The 19,794-nt window shown below is 46.6% G+C and overlaps 1 protein-coding gene across 2 annotated transcripts in view; it reads left to right on the top strand.

Moving 5' to 3' along the window:
• FOXN3 (forkhead box N3) overlaps positions 1–19,794 on the top strand; it is a 369,468-nt gene that overhangs the window by 79,549 nt on the left and 270,125 nt on the right. For both annotated transcript variants that reach the window (XM_036315184.1, XM_036315194.1), the window contains exon 2: positions 6,153–6,268. The gene's annotated coding sequence lies outside the window, so the exon portion shown is untranslated. The remainder of the gene's footprint in view (positions 1–6,152; positions 6,269–19,794) is intronic.

Raw genomic sequence — 19,794 nt, 5'->3', positions numbered from 1 at the left:
CCCATCTGTAGTCTGAGCCACCCAGAGATGGGAAGTGAAGTTTGTGTCTTCTAAGGGGGATTTTTTTCAATGGTGGCTCGTACCAAAGAGCAGCCCCTTTCTCGGAGTCTCACCTGCCTACTCCCACACTCATCCCTGTGGAGTTTTGAGGCTCCAGCCCATCTTTGGGGACCAGGGGAGGACAGGCTTGCAGACTGCTCCCCTGTGCCCTGGCTTGCCTGGCTCGGGCCCTGTGTGCTGTGGTGGTCAGCTTCTTTCTGTGACAGCTGCAGGAAACCACCTGTGCTTGGCCCCCCCAGGGCAGAGGAGCCAGATGCCATTGGTTTGAGGGTTTACATCACATTCTGCTATTAGTACTTGGAGCAGCCCTGGAAACCTTGGACTCCGAAACCGGAAATCAGCAAAGGTTCAATGAACTACTTAAAATTTTTTTTAATTTATTGATGAGAGAGAGAAAAAACATCGATTTGTTGTTCCACTTATTTATGCATTCATTGGTTGATTCTTGTATGTGCCCTAACCAGGGGTCGAACCCACAACCTTGGCACATGGGGATGACGCTCTAACCAACTGAGCAACCTGGCCAGGGCTTCGATGAACTACTTTGGATGACTCGGTCAACGTTTGTCTGTTTGGGAGTATTAGAGCAGGCAGGCCCTTCCAACAGTCGGGACGTTGGTATATATTTTTTCACCACCCAGAAATATTTTCCAGTGTAAAAAAACAAAACAAAACAAAAGTCCACCAGTCTGTGCCGTGTTACTTAACTCTTTTGTAAGAATAGAAAAACCACATACACCTAAATGCCAAGCCCCAGGCCGAATCAGTCATTCAAATTTAAATCCTGGCAGTGCTCGTAGGAAATTCAATTGCTTCCATTTGAAGGGCCAGGAAATTGATTTGGAAAAAAAAATAAATGTGAGGGATTCCCAAATAGTGGCAGCATGGAATGAATAAGAGAAAAATGAAGGTACAGACAGATCTTATTACCAGTCCTAAATGGTAACGGAATTGCCAGAATCAACTTCCTGAGGTGTAGCTCATTTGGAGTCTCGACTGCTCCGGAACTTCTGATGGTTCTCGGTGGGCACGGGGCACGGGGCATGAGCGAGCCTGCAGGCTGGTGTCCAGGGCTTTCCACACTGGCGCCAGCCCAGCCTTCCCTCCCACTAGCCCTCTTCCCCTGGAGCATCCTGTGGCTGCCCTAGGGCACCCGATACCCTGTCCTGGGCTGGCCAGGAAGCCCTAGGCCTTTGCTCTTGCTGGTGTATCCGTCCAACGCCTTCCCCCCATCTTTGCTTTGTAAGACCCAGCTTAGATTCCACGTCCTTCATACAACCTTACAGCTCTTCCCCTCTTCCCTCGTCAGGAGCATTTTTCCAACTTCCATGTTCCCATCACAGTTTCTTTGTCTTCAATGATAGCACTTCTTTCACTGTATTCAGATCAGTTGTGTCTCTTCTTAACTGAGATGTCAGTGTACGGAGAAAGGTCCATGACTTCGGCACCTTGTAGCTTTTGCCATCCCTAGAACAGTACTCCGAACTGTTGTATTGCATCGCATTCTTAAAAACTTGTAAAGTTGTGCAACTTTCCAGCGCTCATGCTCTCTGCTGGAGGAGAGTCTGTTGGGTACTGAGCTTCCCGCGGCTCTGTCTGTCTCAGCCCCCAGCATCTGGACCGATTCAGCCACTTTCAGAGGCTTCCAAACTTCTGGCTGTTTGGCATCATCTAAACACAGAAACCAAGGGGATGGCTGATCCCCCCCCCCCCCCCCCATATTCATAGTATCACGAGATTTTAGAGCCAGGAGGAACCTGATAGAGTAAACTCAAACTACAGAGTAGAGAACTGTGAACCCAAACTAAGTGCCTGTGCCAAAGCCACTCGGGGGTGAGTGACCCAGGTGTGCGGGGAGCCAGTGACAGCTCTACATGGTTCTGCCCTGGCTGATGGCTCATTGGTTGGTTCATCATCCCGTATAACAAAAGATTTCCGGTTTGATTCCCGGTCAGTGTGGGAGGCAGTCGATCGGTGTTTCTCTCCCTAGCTCTGTCTATAAAGAAAAAATAATTCAATAAAAACATCTCCTTGGATGAGGATTTTTTAAAAAAATACCTCCTTGGCCCTGTGTACTGAGCCTTCCTGCCCAAAGCCTTGGGTTCCACGTGAGATGTCACAGTCAGCTGGTGCTTTCTGCCCTGTGTTGCGATTGGCTGGCTTTCTGTATGTAAACACTGTCCGGTGACAACAGTCCCATTAATACTCCTTGCTAAGAGGTAATATCACGGGGGTAGAATTAACGAAAGTGGACTGGGAGCTGACCTGGGGGTGGGGGGTGGACTGGGAGCAATGCTAGCAAGTCATTAGCCATCGCCTGGCTGACGTTATGGCAGCTGCTGAATTCAGTCAAGTTCAGACCCTTAAAAAGAGTGGAAAAAAGAAAGCGCATACTTTCCAGGGCCCGGGCACCGCACAGCGGGGCCAGCTGGGTGCAGCGCCGTGGCAGAGGGATCTCTTCGGTCTCAGAAATATGAGCCTGAGCTTGCACACGGGGAGGGGAGTGTGGCTGCAACTGGACCTGATTGGCATTAAGGTTTCTGGGCTCATGGTACCCGCAGTTCTATTAGACTCAGCTCCTATGGGAAGCCCATGAGTATCTAAGGAAAGCACCAGCCCTCCGAGTGGACAGGAGGAACAAGCTGTGTGTGTGTGTGTGTGTGTGTGTGTGTGTGTGTGTGTAAAGGCATTGGAGGTCAGCAGGCTTTGGAAGGGGAACTCTTGGTTTTCTGTGTGATTGTGTACTTCCTCTAGTCTAGAGTTAGCCAGTTAAGGAAATAAAGCGCAATTCGGGTTTCCAAGTTGGAAGCCTGATTAATCTCTCTGCCAGTTACATATGGAAATAAATCAGTAAATGGTCCATCTGGGACGACACTACTGCAGAGATGATAAATTATCGCCATCGTATATGTCTGTGTTGCTGAAGACTGAGCTGTGCTCCCCAGGCGCGGCTGAAAGATAACTGGATCCCCCATCGTGGTCAGAGGAATGAAATTAAAAACAAAATCACAAGTAAAAAAATCGCCGTGAAGCGTTTCATGGGAGAGTGCTCTGGTTGATGCCAAGTTTGCTCCTTAGAAGTGCTATATCTGCAAATATTTAAAAGGAGTCTCAAGGGCATAAGAAACATTTTATTTCTATATTTTCAAAGGCCAAACACAGTAACAAGTGTTAATTAGTACCCAAATGTCCCAGGGAGTAGGATAATTCTCTACTTCTGTGTCGTATTGCAACTTTATCATTTTCACAGCAACTTCATGTGTATTTTCTTATTTAAATTTCAAAGAAGTTGGGGCAAGCCAGTGCCTCTGTTTCTTTTCTTTTTTAAAATATATTTTATTGATTTTTTTTTACAGAGAGGAAGGGAGAGGGATAGAGAGTTAGAAACATCGATCAGCTGCCTCCTGCACACCCCCACTGGGGATGTGCCCACAACCAAGGTACATGCCCTTGACCAGAATCGAACCTGGGACCCTTTAGTCTGCAGGCCGACACTCTATCCACTGAGCCAAACCGGTTAGGGCCAGTGCCTCTGTTTCTTGATTGAGGAAACACTGAGGTGTAGGGGGTTGAATGCCTTGCCCATAATGACTCAATGGCCAAATGGCAGAGCTGGGATGAGCGACCAGATATCACCAATACTGAATCCAGCTTCGTTTCCATCAGAGCCTTGTGTGACATCACACACATTTTCAGTATCCCATCATTCATTTGGCAGCATCAGGAAAGAAAGCATTCTATTTATGTTAGTTTTCTAGAAGCAAATACCATACCTTCTTTTTTAAAAAAATTTTTTTTTATTGATTTCAGAAAGGAAGTGAGAGGGAGAGAGGGATAGAAACATCAAGGATGAGATAGAATCATTGATTGGCTGCCTTCTGCATGCCCCACACTGGGGATGGAGCCCACAACCCTGAATGGGATTTTAACCGTGACCTCCTGGTTCATAGGTCAATGCTCAACCACTGAGTCATGCTGGCTGGGCAAGCCATACCTTCTGGATCATGAAAATTATTTTTCTCTACTTGGAGATCTTGAGTATCGGTTTAACATTTTTAACATGATTTCAATATTTTTAAATTGAGGTATAATTGACATATGACTTATTAGTTTCTGGTGTACGACATAATGATCTGATATTTGTATATATTGCGAGATGGTCATAATTAAGTCTAGTTAACATTCATTACCTTATATAGTTACAACATTTTTTTATGTGCTGAGAACTTTTAAGATCTACCCTCTTAGCAACTTTCAAATATGCGATAGAATATTATTAATTGTAGTCATCGGGCTGTTCATTACATTCCCTTGACTTATTTATAACTGGAAGTCTGTACCTTTGGACTACCCTCATCCATTTCTCCTCTCCAATCCTTTAACTTTTCCCTGTGACTAAGGCACACCACTAGTCCCTGGAGTTGTTTTCTAAAGCTAAAACCATAGATGTCCTCAGGGGCTTCTTAGGTCTGGTAAGATTCTGCCCCTTTGCAGAATGGCCTGAGGCTACAGTGACATCCAGAGTCCTGTGCCTACTTTAAAATGTTCTTTCGTGTCTTCCTCCTGGGCAAACCTTCCACAGTTGCTCCTTTAAGCTCCCTTCAAGAAAATGCAGTACAGAAAGGACAGAAAAGCAAGCTGGGTTCAGAAACCTTTGAGTCCCTGATTTATTAGATGCCAGTTTCTAAACATAAACAACAGATGCCACAGGCGCCTAGCATTTACCTGTTTGTACTTGAAAGTGTTTTTGTCTCACCTGGATCACCTTCCACGTGTCTCCGGTATCAGCCAGACCTGGCTACTCCATGCACCCTGAATAGCCTTCATGCTTGGTCCTCCTGGTCAAAACTCAAGGCCCATTAGTATTGTTATTGTCTTGATGCTGTCTCCTATCTGCCCCCCTCCTCACCTCCACCAGAAACAAATGTCTCCTCTGAAACCTTCTGTTCGTTACAGGAAATAACACAGTCTGTCTGTATTTGAGTTACCTACATACATGTCTTATCTCCCACAGTGGACAACACATTTCTCCAAGTGGCCATCCCATCATCTTCTCTCTGTGACCCTTCCATCTTCCTTCCAATCCCCAGCTCAGTACTTTGCCCTTAATTGAAGTGTAACATGCATCAGGGTAGGAGAATTTTGGTTTACAACAACAGACTGGATGTCTTTGGATGGGTGGATAAATGAAAGATCAGAATCACTTGAAGGGCTTGTTAAAACAGATCGCTGGAGCCCACCTCCAAATATTCAGATTCAGGTGGTCTTGGGTGGGGGCCGAGAATTTGCATTTCCAACAAACTCATGGGGATGCTCATGCTGCTATTCCAGGGACTATCATTTGGGAACCACTGATTCAGTGGATTTATTTCCTAGGATTCTCACACTAACCTCATCGGGTAATACCACTGTTTTTAGTAGACCGTCTATTGATCTGTCTTCCTTGAGGCGAAGGCCCCCAAAAATAAATAAATAAAAATACCTTCCATCCAATTATGATGCAGTCCACCCCATGTACCAACTTTCCTATTTTGCAAGATTATGGGTTAAACTGTGGCTCAAAAGCTTGCAGCCCATTTAGTGAGCTTTAGCTAGAGGGGACCGTTTCCCCCAGGAGTAGAGCCAGAGTCATTTTCTTTTCCAGCAGCAGGATAGAGAGTCCCTGAGTTTGCGCCTGTGGACCTGGCCTACCCGGTGGTTCAGCACTGGCCTACAGTGCTTGTTGGTGCTCTGAGGTCTCTCCTTTACCCACACAAGTGTTTCAGCGGCAACCATAGTAAAATAAAGCGATCTCACAAATGTCTCAATAGCAGTTGTAGTAACAGAAGATAATCTCACAGTGTCTATGGCCTGCGTTTTCACATCTCTGGGTCCTTTTGTGCCGTGTGAGGCAGTTTCAAGAACACTCCGTTGTGAAAGACCCGGCGCTTCAATAAACTTTCCAAGCAACAAAGAGGTGCTGTTGCAATCGGCACTGTCACTGAAGTGTGGCATCTTTTAGAGCCCGGCCAGAGATGGCATTCACTGTGGCTGAGAGGGTCCTCTCTCCTCCTCGGCTCTAACCCCATCTTCCTTCTGCTCCTCTCCACCAGCCACTAGAAGCATCATCTCCCGGAAGACCGCGGTTCTGGTGACAATGGAGGCTTCTCTGTCCTTCCCGTGACTGGAGCAATGCTGACCTCGGTTTCCTGGACCCATTCTGACTCAGGTAACCACGGTCGGTCTTCACCAGCTCGCTTACACCTCCCAGCGACTGCACTGAATAAATGAAATACCAACGCTATTCCACATGTAAATGCAGATGCCAAATTGATCGTCTCCATCAATTGGTATCCGCCCCTCTTCCTCCCAATCTTCTTAATGATCAATTTATGCAGCTGATCAGACTGGCAATGTGGTCAATCCAATTTAGGCATTAAGATAATGAAAACATCGAATCACATCTTCATTTGAAGTTTGGGTGCATTTCATAGGCACACAAAGCAAAGGGAACCTCGCTGGGAATTTTTCGTGTGGAAACTGGATTCTACCGTAGTTCCTCTAAATCATTTTCTTTCTCATATGACCACATACTAGTATTACTTGAATTAATCCTTCTTATGTTATACCTTTTAATGGAGGTCATAAGTATTATTGAGTATGGGTTATGTGTTCTCGGGTCAGATGGGGCTAAAATATGTGTTCCTGGGACAGACGTGGGGCTCACAGCTTAGCCACAGACCCAGGGCCCACCCACTCATGAGAGGGTGGCACATGGTGTTGCCATGTGGGGCTGGGGCTGGGGCTGGGCAGTGATGGTAGCTCTCTGGTTCAGGGAATTTAGAGACTTTTAGGACTGGAACTGAAATAACTAGGGAAGAATCCATGGAAGAGGGAGGGCGTGGGCTGGGCTTTATCACTGTGGATTGTTAGGCCAGGAGGCGGGGAGAGGAGCAGCTTGGCGCCTGGGTGGGAAGATGGGAATGAGCCCGCAGTGAGCCCAGGTAATGGGGGCCCTGGCTGCCTGGACTAGGACCCTGATTCTCACCTGCCCTGTTACGGTGGGGCCTTGGCTGGCAGCTTCCTTCAGGGACAGCAGTCATTGTCACCCCAGCCCTGGCTGCCTGGACTAGGACCCTGATTCTCACCTGCCCTGTTACGGTGGGGCCTTGGCTGGCAGCTTCCTTCAGGGACAGCAGTCATTGTCACTCCAGCCCTGGCTTTGGCTGCCACTTTGCTGGCCTTTTCTGCTTCTTTGGGTTTGTCCACACCCGGTCTCTGCCTGTCTACCTGATTATTGACTCTTCTCTTACACATGTGCACCCCTTCCCTCCAAGCTCTGCCTGGCAGGTGTGGCTTGAAAAGGCCTTGGGATGAACCAGGGATCGTGTAAGGTCAGTACCTGGTGATTCACAGGGTGCTATTCTGGGCTGAGGAGTGGAATTGACAGGTAGGGAGCATAAGCCAAGGACACGTGTTTATAAGTTGATGCTGAGAGCTTATCTAGAGAGTTCCGAAAGCCGGAAGTCGGGAGTCTCAGGGCTGCGTGAGGGACCACAGTCAAGGATGGGGAGCACATGCCCTGATTAGCCCCGAGATGGCCAAGTACATGCTGCCCACGCCTGGCTCTTTTCCAGGGGTGCTCTTGGATAAAGCAGTGGCGGCTTTTGCTGGCCTGGGTCTTGAAGATAGTGCTGAGAGTTGATTTCTGAGGCACCTGCTCTTCCTGTCAGGCCACAGTCCACTGTCCCGCACGCTCAGGTGCTCCTGCAGCTGAGCCCTGCTGACCCCGGAGCTTGGGCCTTCCTGGAGGCAGAGCCTGGATCGGCAGCCACGAGTGTGCCTGCCTGTAGCCAGTGTTCTGAGGTTCCAAGCTTCCTCCCTCTTGTGACACCTACATCTTCAAACACGGCTTCCTGGCTGCTGCAATGTGTGGGGGGAAAAGTTGAGAACACACACTCATTCTTAACTGCCTTAGCCTGGAAATGACCCAAACCAGCTTTACATCCACAGCCCATTGGCCAGAATTAGTCACATGACCCTGTCTCGCTTCCCCGAGGCTGGGAAGTAGGGCAGAGCAGAGGATTGCTTGGGGCCCCCACGGTGCCTGTGATACTGTGTCACCGGGGGAAACCCCATTCTTTTTCTATGCTTGCCACGTGTTTGGTCATTATTAAAGGGTCAGGAACCCAGCCCTATAATTTTTTCACATAGTTTATTAAAAAAGATTTTTTTATTTCAGAGAGGAAGGGAGAGGGAGAGATAGAAACATCAATGATGAGAGAGAATCATTGTTCGCCTGCCTCCTGCATGCTCCCGACTGGAGATCGAGCCCACAACCCAGGCATGTGCCCTGATTGGGAATGGAACCATGACCTTCTGATTCCTAGGTCAATGCTCAACCATTGAGCCATACTGGCTGGGCTACATAGTTTATTAAAGGAGCAAATAAGATGTATGAAGGCGCTTTGAAAGGTATCATGAGTTGTAAAATATCTTAAGATACAATTGTTACTTAATTTCTTTATCACATCTTGAATGGCAGTGGGCTAGCGTCTGGGTAGTCATACACGCCTGGGACTGTCCTAGCATTTGCCAGTTAACCCAACATAATTATCATACAGTCCTCCCTTTCACACCCAGAAACATCTGGGTGTAGACTGTAGATTATGTGATCACCTCAGTTTGACCCCACTGGTCATCTTTTGAGATTATTACTTCCTGTTTACTAAGCTTTTTCTAAGTGTCAGACACTGTTCTAAGCTTTTGCCTCCGTTGCTTCATTCAATCTCCAAACTTGTGAGGTAGGTACGAGTAGTCTCTTTATTTTCAGACTAGAGGCCGGGTGCACAAAATTCCTGCACGGGTAGGGTCCCTAGGCCTGCCCTGCAATAGGGCTGATCAGGTTCCCCACCTCCCTGCCTCCTCCTTCCCTGGCTCCCTCAACATCCTGCCGCCACCACCACCACCACCACTGGTCGCCGCCATGTTCCACGCCGCCCCCTCGTCGTCAGCGCATGTCATAGCAAGCGATAGAACTATCGGTCTCTCTGTCAAACTCTGGAGGGGACACTTTGCATGTTAGCCTTTTATTATATAGGGTAACACTATAGGTTCTTGTAACTACGGATAATGAGGTAACGGAGGCAGAAGGAGTTGAATTGTTCATGATCACATGGCTCTCAAGGGACAGCACTCGGTTCTGATTCCAGGCCTGACGCTGTGCTCGTAGGCACGAGGTTGAGCCCTTGGCCCCATGGGGCCCACACTTTCCTGACACAGGCTTGGGACTCTGTTCCCAGGCCACAAGCTGGTGGAAGGTTGCAGCCCTGAGCGGTGAGTTCAGCCTCTTAGGACCCAGACAAGCAGCGAAGATACCAGATCCCCCCATGCATCTCCAGAACCGCAAAGGAGCAGGACCGGGGCTGTAGTGTGTCTCCTGAATTCCCGCCAGTCCCTTTCTGTCCCCACTCCCCTGCTGTTGATGGTGCCGCTGGCTTTAAAACGGCACGCGTTTTGCATAGGGAGAAAAGACCGCATTTAGAAATCTAGGGTGGAGTCGAACTCTAGCCAGTGAAGACTTGCCCTGTGCTATGCAGTTGGTCCAAACAGGCACCCTCCCAACACAAACAGCTAGGAAAAACCAGCTCTGTTTTCAGGAAGTTTATGTACAAATTTGTTTATTTAAAAAAAAAAAAAAAGCCGCACCACAACCAAAGACCAGTTTTTGCTTGCAGAATAATATCAAACAAAAACCCATCGACTCACAAGCTGGTATTAATTTCCCTGGTTCCTGACCTTCCTAATCAGTGTTCAAAACCAAACCCATGGAATCAAAGGGAACAGTCTCTGAAAATGAACCAAATGTGGCAGACTCATCGATTGCATTGCTTGCTTTTAAGAACTCATCCCCTCCCTAGAAAATTATAGATGTGGTTTCTAAATGTACAAAGAAAACAAAAACAAAAAAAAATTCCACTATGAAAGAAAAAGGAAATTTCTAATTCTATCTCATAAACAATATAGGAATAACTTTAAAATATTCTGCTTTAAGCATGCATTTAATTTGTGCTCTGGGAACCAAATAATGTTGCTAAGATAAAGCATTCTAATAATGATTTATGTAAATTTATTTGTACAATGTAATGGTGTAGTTGCCTATAGCAAATTGCTTGGAATATGAAATGACATTTACGAGGTCTTCTTTGTCCTCTGAATGAATGCAATGGAGGAAATGAGAGACTCCAGGAAGTGGGGGGGGGGGGGGGGGGGGGGGATCTATGGCAATATGGAGTCTGATGCATCCAGAGGCAGAGTCAGCTGGACAGGGTAGAGGGTATGTAAGTAGTCAACAAACACAATTCCATATATTTTCCTGTGATGCTCTCATTATTTAAGCCATTTTAAAAGCCACACACATACAGAGAGAGAGAGAGAGAGAGAGAGAGAGAGAGAATTTGAGATTCTTAGAAGGCTAGAACCCTTTATCTTAGGAATCCTAAACTTCTCAGACACCAAAGCTCTTTAAAAATATATATATAATATATATATATATATATATATATATATTTTTTTTTTAAATTTTTTATTTTTTTTCAATTTCAGAGAGGATGGGAGAGGGAGAGAGAAACATTGAGCCCACAACCGGGGCATGTGACCTGACTGGGGATCCAACCTTGACCTACTGCTTCATAGGTCGACACTCAACCACTGAGCCACGCCAGCCAGGCTTTCAGACTAGCCAGTGACAGATCATCGTTCTCACGGTGCCCCGACAGACGGGGCACTTACAACATGGGGTACACAGAGGCCAAATGCAGTTAAAAACGGGGCAGTTCATCTCAGTTCCCAGTTCCTTCAACGCCAAGGAAGTTATGCTTGAGTCAGCCATGGGACCCAAATGTTAAACACAAAACAAAAAAGTCTCCCAAAGACTGATTCATAGGCCCACGGGGTTTTTCCGATTGGCTGCCCGGTTAGAACCTTTGCTAAGGGCTCTAGGTGTTTCTGGGAAGCGTTTGAATTCAGTGGAAATCCCCATATATGTAACAGAGTTTCTGGACCCAACCAAGCTTGGCCTTGTCGGCGCCCAGTATTTGCCGTAACCTGTGCTGTTTGGAAAAGGTGTGGTATTCACACCTGCGTTGCGGACGGCATCAGTTTTTTCTCAAAGTATTTTTACTACCTCACTTGGTCACTGCAGTCATGTTCATGTGGTAGGCTGAGAGTTGGTATTCTACATACAGGGAGACCGGGGGCCACAGAAGTGACAAAGGGAGACATCGACAGGATCGGGGAGCAGCTCCCATGATGATGTCAGTCCCATTGTCCTCACAAACTGAAGCAGGTGAAAGAAGCGTGTGAGCTCTGAAGAGCTCGGTTTATGTAAAACAAGTACTGAGTTTTGGTCCATCATGAGCCATTTTGGAATGGCAACCTCTATCCTGAGAGGAAGGGGTTTGTCTAATTGAATGGAATAACTTTGGGAGGTTAGCTGCAGGGCGCGTCAAGACCCCAGGGCCAAAGTTAGAGCCCCTGAGAGAGAGAGGGCAGAAAGCCTGAACAGGACTGTAAAAAAAAAAAGGGAAACAACACTGGCTTCAAGGAAAGAGGGGGTGACCCAGGTTTTCAAAGCACAGCCATGCAAAGGGCACGCACCATAGAAGCTGTGGCCTGTGGCAGGATCGGTTTTCGTGAAGTGGCCCAGGGTCCCTGGGAGAGGCAGTGGATATTAGGGTGAGAATATAAGCCCTGCTTTCAGGTTCCAGTCCTTCTTCTTTTTAGCTGAGTGACTTTGGGTGTGATTTCTGAGCTGTGGATTCCTAGGCAATAAGGTAAGCACCTGTGCCTCCATTTCCTCATCTGTAAAATGGGGAGAATGATGTTTACCTTATACAGACAGTGTGATAATTAAATAAAATTATTCTTTTAAAAAAATATATTTTTATTGATTTCAGCAAGGAAGGGAGAGGAAGAGATAGAAACAGCCATGATGAGAGAGAATCACTGATTGGCAGCCTCCCACATGCCCCCTACTGGGGATGGAGCCCCAAACCTGGGCATGTGCCCCAACTGGGAATCGAACCATGATCTCCAGGTTCATAGGTTGATGCTCAACCACTGAGCCATGCCGGCCTGGCCGAAATAAAATAATTCACATAAAATACTTGGCAGAGTGTTTGGCAGATAGGAAACACTCTGTTTAGAGTAGCTCTTAAAATGACTATAATTGTCCTTACTTAAGAGTGTATGGTCCTGCCCGATAAAGGGAAGTGAAATTAAAACCCATTTTTATTTAATTGAGAATTCATCTGAAACATTTCTGAGTCAGTCTCTGTGTCCTGAAAGGTAACACAGTGACTGTGAATTCCTTCGTTTGTCCAGAAGGCCCTTTGCAAGCTGTTTGTGAGGGATGAGGAGGCCGGATCCAGAGTGCTGGTGTGAAGGGATAAGGGAGATTTCTGTTCATGGCAAATAGGCATTGTGCAGGACACATTAATAGATATGGCCATTGTCTCCCAAGAATTCATAAACTAAACTCATCTAAATCCTTAGTTGTTGCTGCAAGTCCTGGTTCTGGTCCAGGGTCTGCAAATTGGTTTCCTTCAGAGCAGCCGTCTTGGCTGGCTGTGGATAGGTTATGTCAAGATGAACGAATGGAAAGTCTCTGGTCATTTGCTTCTGCAGAAGAAGGCATTCACATTCTTTGCACATGCATTCTTGGCCATTGTAGGTCAGGCCCTGAGGCTGAAAGTGCGAATACACCCTTTCATTAGAATTCATTTCCATAAGAAGCATATATATTTATACTACTTTCTTATCAAGGGTTGAAATGAATCCAGTGTATAAGATGTGTGTTTTGTTTTTCGGTGTTTTATTTTTTGAGATGGCTTTGTAGTTAAGTCATCTTAGAAAGGCCGTTTCACAGAAATTCTCTGAAGGAAGATAAGGAAATGCAAAAAGTTCTCAAGTGAAATGAGGAAATAAGTAATAATTCTCAGATTCTGGATCCAGTCCGGTCTATTTCAAGGGGCCTCCTGCGTGGAGGGCAGAGGGAGTTCTGACGTGGGCTGCTGGAGCTTACAGTGTAACGCTGAGGTTGGGGCGAGGGTGCGGGTGGGGGAACAGACATATACGCACAAGCAAGTGGTCAAACATGACCTTTCCCCGAGTCCAAGGCAAAGAGGAAAATCAGCACGCGATAGTGAGTTCAGTATCCTTACTTGGCAAAACAAGAAGTTGGCAACCTATGCTTGTCCCTGAAACTATTTTTGAAATTTTATTGCTGTGCAAAATCATCTGGGCACTTGCTGGAGTGGGTTCCCTTACCCTTTCTCCTGGGTTAGTCTCGCCTCCCTCTCTGTCTTCCTCACTGGCTCCTACTACTGTTTGCTGGAGGTCTGCAGCCTGTGGCTTATCCTCCTTATTAGAAAGGAGATTAGCAAGTGTTAAGGCCTACCAGCAATTAAGCCTTTTTTCCCTGCCCGGCCTTTGTGGCTCAGCGGTTGAGGGCCCATAGACCAAGAGGTCACGGTTGGATTCCCTGGTTGTGGGCTCAGTTCCCAGTAGGGAGCATGCAGGAGGCAGCCAATTGATGTTTCTATCTCTCTATCCCTCCCCCTTCCTCTCTCTCTCTCTAAAAAAAAAAATCAACCAAAACATATAAAAAATGTTTTAAAGACTTTTTTTCCTGGTTGAAGGAGAAGGGAAATAGCATTTGAAAAGATGAGCAGGCATCTGTGCACAGCATTCTGGGTAAGAATTCACAGTCACACATGGGTCTCCGGGCAGAAACCTGGCAGACCCGGCCCCTACAAGGCAGCGAGGGAGCGGCTCCTCCCCATGGAAGATGCTGTCCTGTACCCACACTCTCCCTGGAGTGCATCTACTTATGTGTCCACCTTTATATCACTCTCACTCTCGCATGTGGTGTGGGCACAGGAATTCTTAAATGGATATTTTGGCATTAACCAGGGACTGAGTCTTGACTGTGCTCAAAGCTCGCAGCTCCGCGAGAGGTGGCAACCACACGCAGCACAAACAAGAACTTTCTGTTTAATGGCATAGGTTTAGGCTCAAGGGAACAACTGGAACTCGGAGCAGGGGCACCTCCCAGGACGGGAGAGGAAGAACTGTGTTGAAGTTGGTACCCCTTGAGAGAATGGCATCCAAACTGGCCTGGTCAATATGTAAAAGGCATGGTATCACCCCAGCCCAGTTTAGTGGCCTCTGAACAGCTGGGCTCGTACCTGACACTCAGACCCGCGTAGAAGGTGTGTTTGTTTGGGAGGTGAGCACATCTGACAGCAAGTACGTTACACCTCCTCTTCCCCATTCCTTTATTCTTGCTGGAAGCTGAGGAGGCCTCACCACCGTCCACGTTTTTTTCTTGTGTACCAGAGGATGCCATGACCTCACACATAATACATATTTTTCCAGGTGAACAAAAGGAGGCAGGAAATGGTTTTCCTGGAAGGTCCCGATTGCGCACAGTGAGAGTTAACAGGCTGTCCCTGTGATGAGTTTGATCCAGTGAAGGATACCTCTCCTGAATCAGTCTTGGGTGAACGGGTAGAGAAGTGGGCAGTGCTGAGCCCTGACTGAGGACAGTGATTTCCAGAGAGTTCCAGCGGGGCCCTTGCAGATAAACAAGGAAATGGCCTCCTCGTTTACAGAGCCCTGTGTGGCTAAGTGATAGGTAGGTAGGTGCTGGATGAGTGCTTCTAAATAGTGACGGCCTATTATTACTATGGCATTTAACTTTATCCCTCACATGAATGCAAATGGAACATTATCCATAGTTACAAGAATCTACAGTGTTACCCTATATAATAAAAGGCTAATATGCAAATCAACACGGCGAAACCACTGTGACACACTGACCACCGGAGGGCAGATGCTCAAAGCAGGAGCTGCCCCCTGCTGGTCAGTGTGCTCCCACAGGGGGAGCACCACTCAGCCAGAAGTTAGGCTCACAGCTGGCAAGCGCAGTGGCGGTGGCAGTGGCAGGAACCTCTCTTGCCTCCACAGAAGTCGGATATCCCCCGAGGGCTCCTGGACTGTGAGAGGGCATGGTCTGGGCTGAGCCCCCACCCCCTACCCCAGTGCACATATTTCATGCATCAGACCTCTATATACTGGAGGCCTGGTGCACAAATTCGTGCAGGGGGCTCAGCCCTCACAGCCCTGGCTTCGTTTGGAAGGTCATCCAGAAGGATGTCCGGAAGGCCGTTCGGCTGTCCAGTCTAGTTAGCATATTACGCTTTTATTATTATAGATGATATGTGTAGGTTGGTATATATGTCTGTGTATATGTATGTGTGGATAAATTATGTTATTTGATTCTAGGACAATTGATAGGGTTTATTGTTTTCTTAAGATGGGGAAATATCTAAATTACCCCCAGTGTAACTAGTTCCACTTTTTTATTACTTGGCTTTCACTTCTTTTATTTTTTAATATTTTTATTGTTGACACTATTATAGATGTCCCCTATTTTTCCCTCCTTTGCCCACCTCCACCCAGCCCTGCCACCTGCCACCCCCACCCATGACTTTCACCACACTGTTGTCTGTTCACGGGCTGTGTGTATATTTTCCTTGGCTAATCTCCTCATCTTCTTTCATCCAGTCCCCCCGCCCTTCTAAGATCTGTCAGTCTGTTCCATGCCTCTGGTTCTATTTTGTCAGTTTATTTTGTTCTTTAGATTTCACATATTAGTGAGATCATGTGATACTTGTCTTTCTCTGACTGGCTTATTTCACTTAGTGTAATGCTCTCCAGGTCCATCCGTGCTGTATCAAAGGGTAAGAGTTCCTTCTTTTTTACAGCCACGTAGTATTCTGTTGAGTAAATGTACCACGGGTTTTTTTATCCACTCATCTACAGAGGAGCACTTGGGCTGTTTCCAGATCTTGACTATTGTAAATAACACTGCTATGAACGTAGGGTGCATACATTCTTTCTGTTTGGTGTTTTGGGATTCTTAGGATATATTCCCAGAAGTGGGATTGCTGGGACAAAAGGCAGTTCCATATTTAATTTTTTGAGGAAACTCCATGCTGTTTTCCATAATGGCTCCATCAGTTCCCACCGGTTGTGTACTAGGGTTCCCTTTTCTCCACATCCTCACCAGGGCTTGCTGTTTGTTGATTTATTGATGGTAGCCATTCTGGCAGATGTGAGGTGATACCTCATTGCAGTTTTAATTTGCATCTCTCTGGTGATTAGTGACATTGAACATCTTTTCATTTGTCTATTGGCCATCTGCATGTCCTTTTTGGAGAAGTGTCTATTCAGGTCCTTTGCCCATTTTCCACTTCTTTTTTTAGCTCTTCTACCCAGGACACATAAATAGCCTCTGGATGTATGTGTGCTGAACTCAACAAAAGTGTAAACAAGCTGCTATTTACTTTATTAAACAGCTTCAGCAGGGATGTTTGGTCTGATTGCCGGAAATTGTTAGCTTATCACTGAACTGTCCTGATAATTCTTATTATTCAATTTGCATTGCTTATTATAATAATTATTACCACATAAAAGAGCATGATGCTTTTATTTGTATAGTTCTCTCATTAATAATTTAATTGATGATTACATTCAAGTGGTTCTGTGACACACATCTCCAAGTACTTAGAGATTGGCCCTGGGCACCTGGGGTAGCCAGAATTTAGGTATAAATTGTAAGGCTTGGGTCGAGGATTTGGGTGGCAGGCAGGTGCTGTGTGGCTTTGACATCCAATTGGTTGGCTGTCCATTTCCCCTCATATTTATTTCCAAACATTTTGTTGATTCATCAGCAGGAGCTCTGATCTAGTCACTTTAACAACCTAAGAAACTCAATCATGGTCTAGTTATTCAGGTCACTAAAATGACTAGGTTGAAACTAATGTGTGAGTTAAAAGATAACGATGGCTAAAACAATACGTCTGACCCAGGAGGGCTGCATCAGTGGCTTCATGGAAACCCAGTCTGTGTCTGTTCTTTAGAAATGGGAGGATTTAGCCTGGCTGGTGTGGCTCATCGACCCATGAACGAAGAAGTCGCTGGTTTGATTTCCCAGTTGGGGCACATGCCCGGGTTTCGGGCTCGATCCCCAGTGGGGGGATGCAGGAGGCAGCCTATCGATGATGTTTCTCTCTCATCTGTGTTTCTGTCTCTCTGTTCCTCTCCCTTCCTCTTTCTCTAAAAATCAATAAAAACATTTAAAAGAAAAGGAAAAGGCAGATTTTATCGGTCACAGCTTAGCAACATTCCTAGACCACATTGCAACTGTGGATGACATCCATTCTGATACATCTTGTTACAGAAGAACTTAGTTTGTGGATTTTTTTAGTGTAGGAGAGTGCCTTCTTGTCCTCATTCACATTGTATATGGTAAATAAAATGATGCATTGAAATATGCCTCTGGAGGCATAACAAATGGGGGTTGAGCCTGACTCGGCATCAGCCCATAGTGATGTTCAAGCCACTGCACTTTAAAACTCTGGATTCAACAGGGAAAATAAAGGCAACAGAGGACTCCTATTGGAGCAGACCAGCCTGACATCTGGAGGATGAGCCTGTGTCGAACAGGAGTGTCCGGGAGGAAATCTTCCACGTCAGGAATTGGAGTTTATTAAAATGAATGCCTCCTCCTCCACTGGTGGATGCATATTTGGAGCAGGTGTTAATGTCAGGCCCTTACCTGGAAACCAGTTCACTGGGCTCAGGACAGGAACTGAGGGTTGTGGGGGCTGTTCGAGAGCATCGTTTTAAAATTTACCTTTTGGAAAGGAATGTGGCTTCTTGTAATTAAAAATATGTCTAGCTCTGGCTGTTTGGAGCATCATCCTGTACACCAAAAGGTGGCGGGTTTGATTCCTGATCAGGGCACATACTCAGGTTGCAGGTTCCTTCTCCATTTGAGCTCATGTGGGAGGCAACCAGTTGATGTTTCTCTCTCATATCACTTTCTCTTTCTCTCTCTCTCCTCCCTCCCTCCCTCCATCCCTCCCTTCTTATCTTTCACCCTCTCCCTCCCTCTCTCTCCCTCTCCCTTCCTCCCTTCTTATCTTTAAGATCAATTTTAAAAAAATTTTAAATTCTGTTTACATCTGTAATTAGCAATGGAGTTCCTTGGCCTGGCACTGCCCGCATCCCCCGCCACCCACCCCTGGTTCCCCGTTCGCCATTGGGCGATCGGAACCTGTCGGCCAGGGGTAGAGACCAAGAGGTGGTCAGTGCACCTTATAGTGACTGGTTGAGCATTCATTCTGGTTGTTCTGCTGTTAGGGTCAATTTGCATATTACCTTGTTATTATATAGGATTTTTTTATTGATTTCAGAGAGTGAGGGAGGGAGGGAGAGAAAGAGAGAGAGAGAAATAGCAACATCATGAAAGAGAATCATTGATTGGCTGCCTCCTGCATGCCCCACACTGGGGATCGAGCCCGCAACTCGGGCATGTGTCCTGACTGGGAATGGAACCGTGACTTCCTGGTTGATAGGTCAGCTCTCAACCACTGAGCCATGCCAGCCGGGCTAGATTTCATTATCTTAAGTGAGCACCTGAAGGTTTCTTTCTAGAGAGACAAAGCCTGGTTGGTTGGGGTGTTGGTCTGTGCGTCCAGCTGGCTGCAGGGAAGTTGCCCTCACTGGCCAGGTGGTTCAGGGGTGCTCATTGTCTTCACCTCCATTCTCTCTGCTCAGCTTTTAGCCTCAGCCCAGCGGCGGGGTGCTTGCTCCCTGCTTGGAACAGAGCCCTTGGGTCTGGGCTTGGGTGGTTGGTGTAATGAGTTCCACTGGGGCCTTAATTATGTTCTTTAAGGCCCCCACAAGGGATTTATATAAGGCCCACAGCAGGGAGCCTCACGTAGCCAGCAAATTCGGCCACTTGGCATTTAGCCAAGATTTAGGAAGAAGCCAAAAATATCTCAGAGGACAAGACGGCTTTCTCCAAATCCAGGCACTAACCTTGAAGCAGATAGGTCCTTGTGAGTGTGGTGTTCTCAAAGCAGCCACACTCCTGATAAACTTGGTTTTCTGATTCTCTTTGCTTTTTTTAAAAAAAAATTATTTTCTCCCCTTTGTTTTATTTTATCTTTTCCATCTCCTCATATCCTCTTCCACCTCCACCCACGCCCCTCGTCCACACAGTCAGCACACTGTGGTCCATGTCTGTGAGTTCCAGTCTCTTTTTTGCTCAATCCCCCCAGCCCCACCCCCACCAGAGCTGCTTGCCTGCTCTCTCTGAGTCTGTCCCTATTTTGTTTGTTAGTTCTGATTCTCTTTACTTTTGTAGGTGACAAAACGTAGGTACAAAGAGGTTAAATGATTTGCCTAAAGTCTCAGTATGGTAAGTGGCGGAACAGGTTCTTACGATGCCAGACTTAGTCGGATGTCTGTGACAGTGGCAGAGAGATAAGGAAAAAGATGGAACTGTATTTAACTCTCTCTTTTTTAAAAAAAAAAACGTAGTAGAGAAATATGTAACAATTGTAGGATGATTCCCTTTGAAATGGCCACTTTACTGTTTCATTCTAAGGCGCGAGGAGTATTTGTTGGCTGAGAAAATCCAGTAAGCAGAGCTGTGCTCCCCGGTCCTGCCAGCGAATATGAAGTTCCTGGAGTTCTCGTCGCTGAACATCTCGTTTGGCTGGTTATAAATAGACGCTTATGAAAGAGATCTTTGCACAATCGAGATGAAGGCTTGACGCAGCCTGTGTCATGAGGAGCAGCGTGGCCCTGGCCCGCTCGGGTGGGCGGTGGAGGCTG

The sequence above is a fragment of the Myotis myotis genome, unplaced genomic scaffold (genome assembly GCF_014108235.1).
Source record: "Myotis myotis isolate mMyoMyo1 unplaced genomic scaffold, mMyoMyo1.p scaffold_m19_p_1, whole genome shotgun sequence".
NCBI lineage: Eukaryota > Metazoa > Chordata > Mammalia > Chiroptera > Vespertilionidae > Myotis > Myotis myotis.
This window is presented reverse-complemented; position numbering and strand designations above follow the sequence as displayed.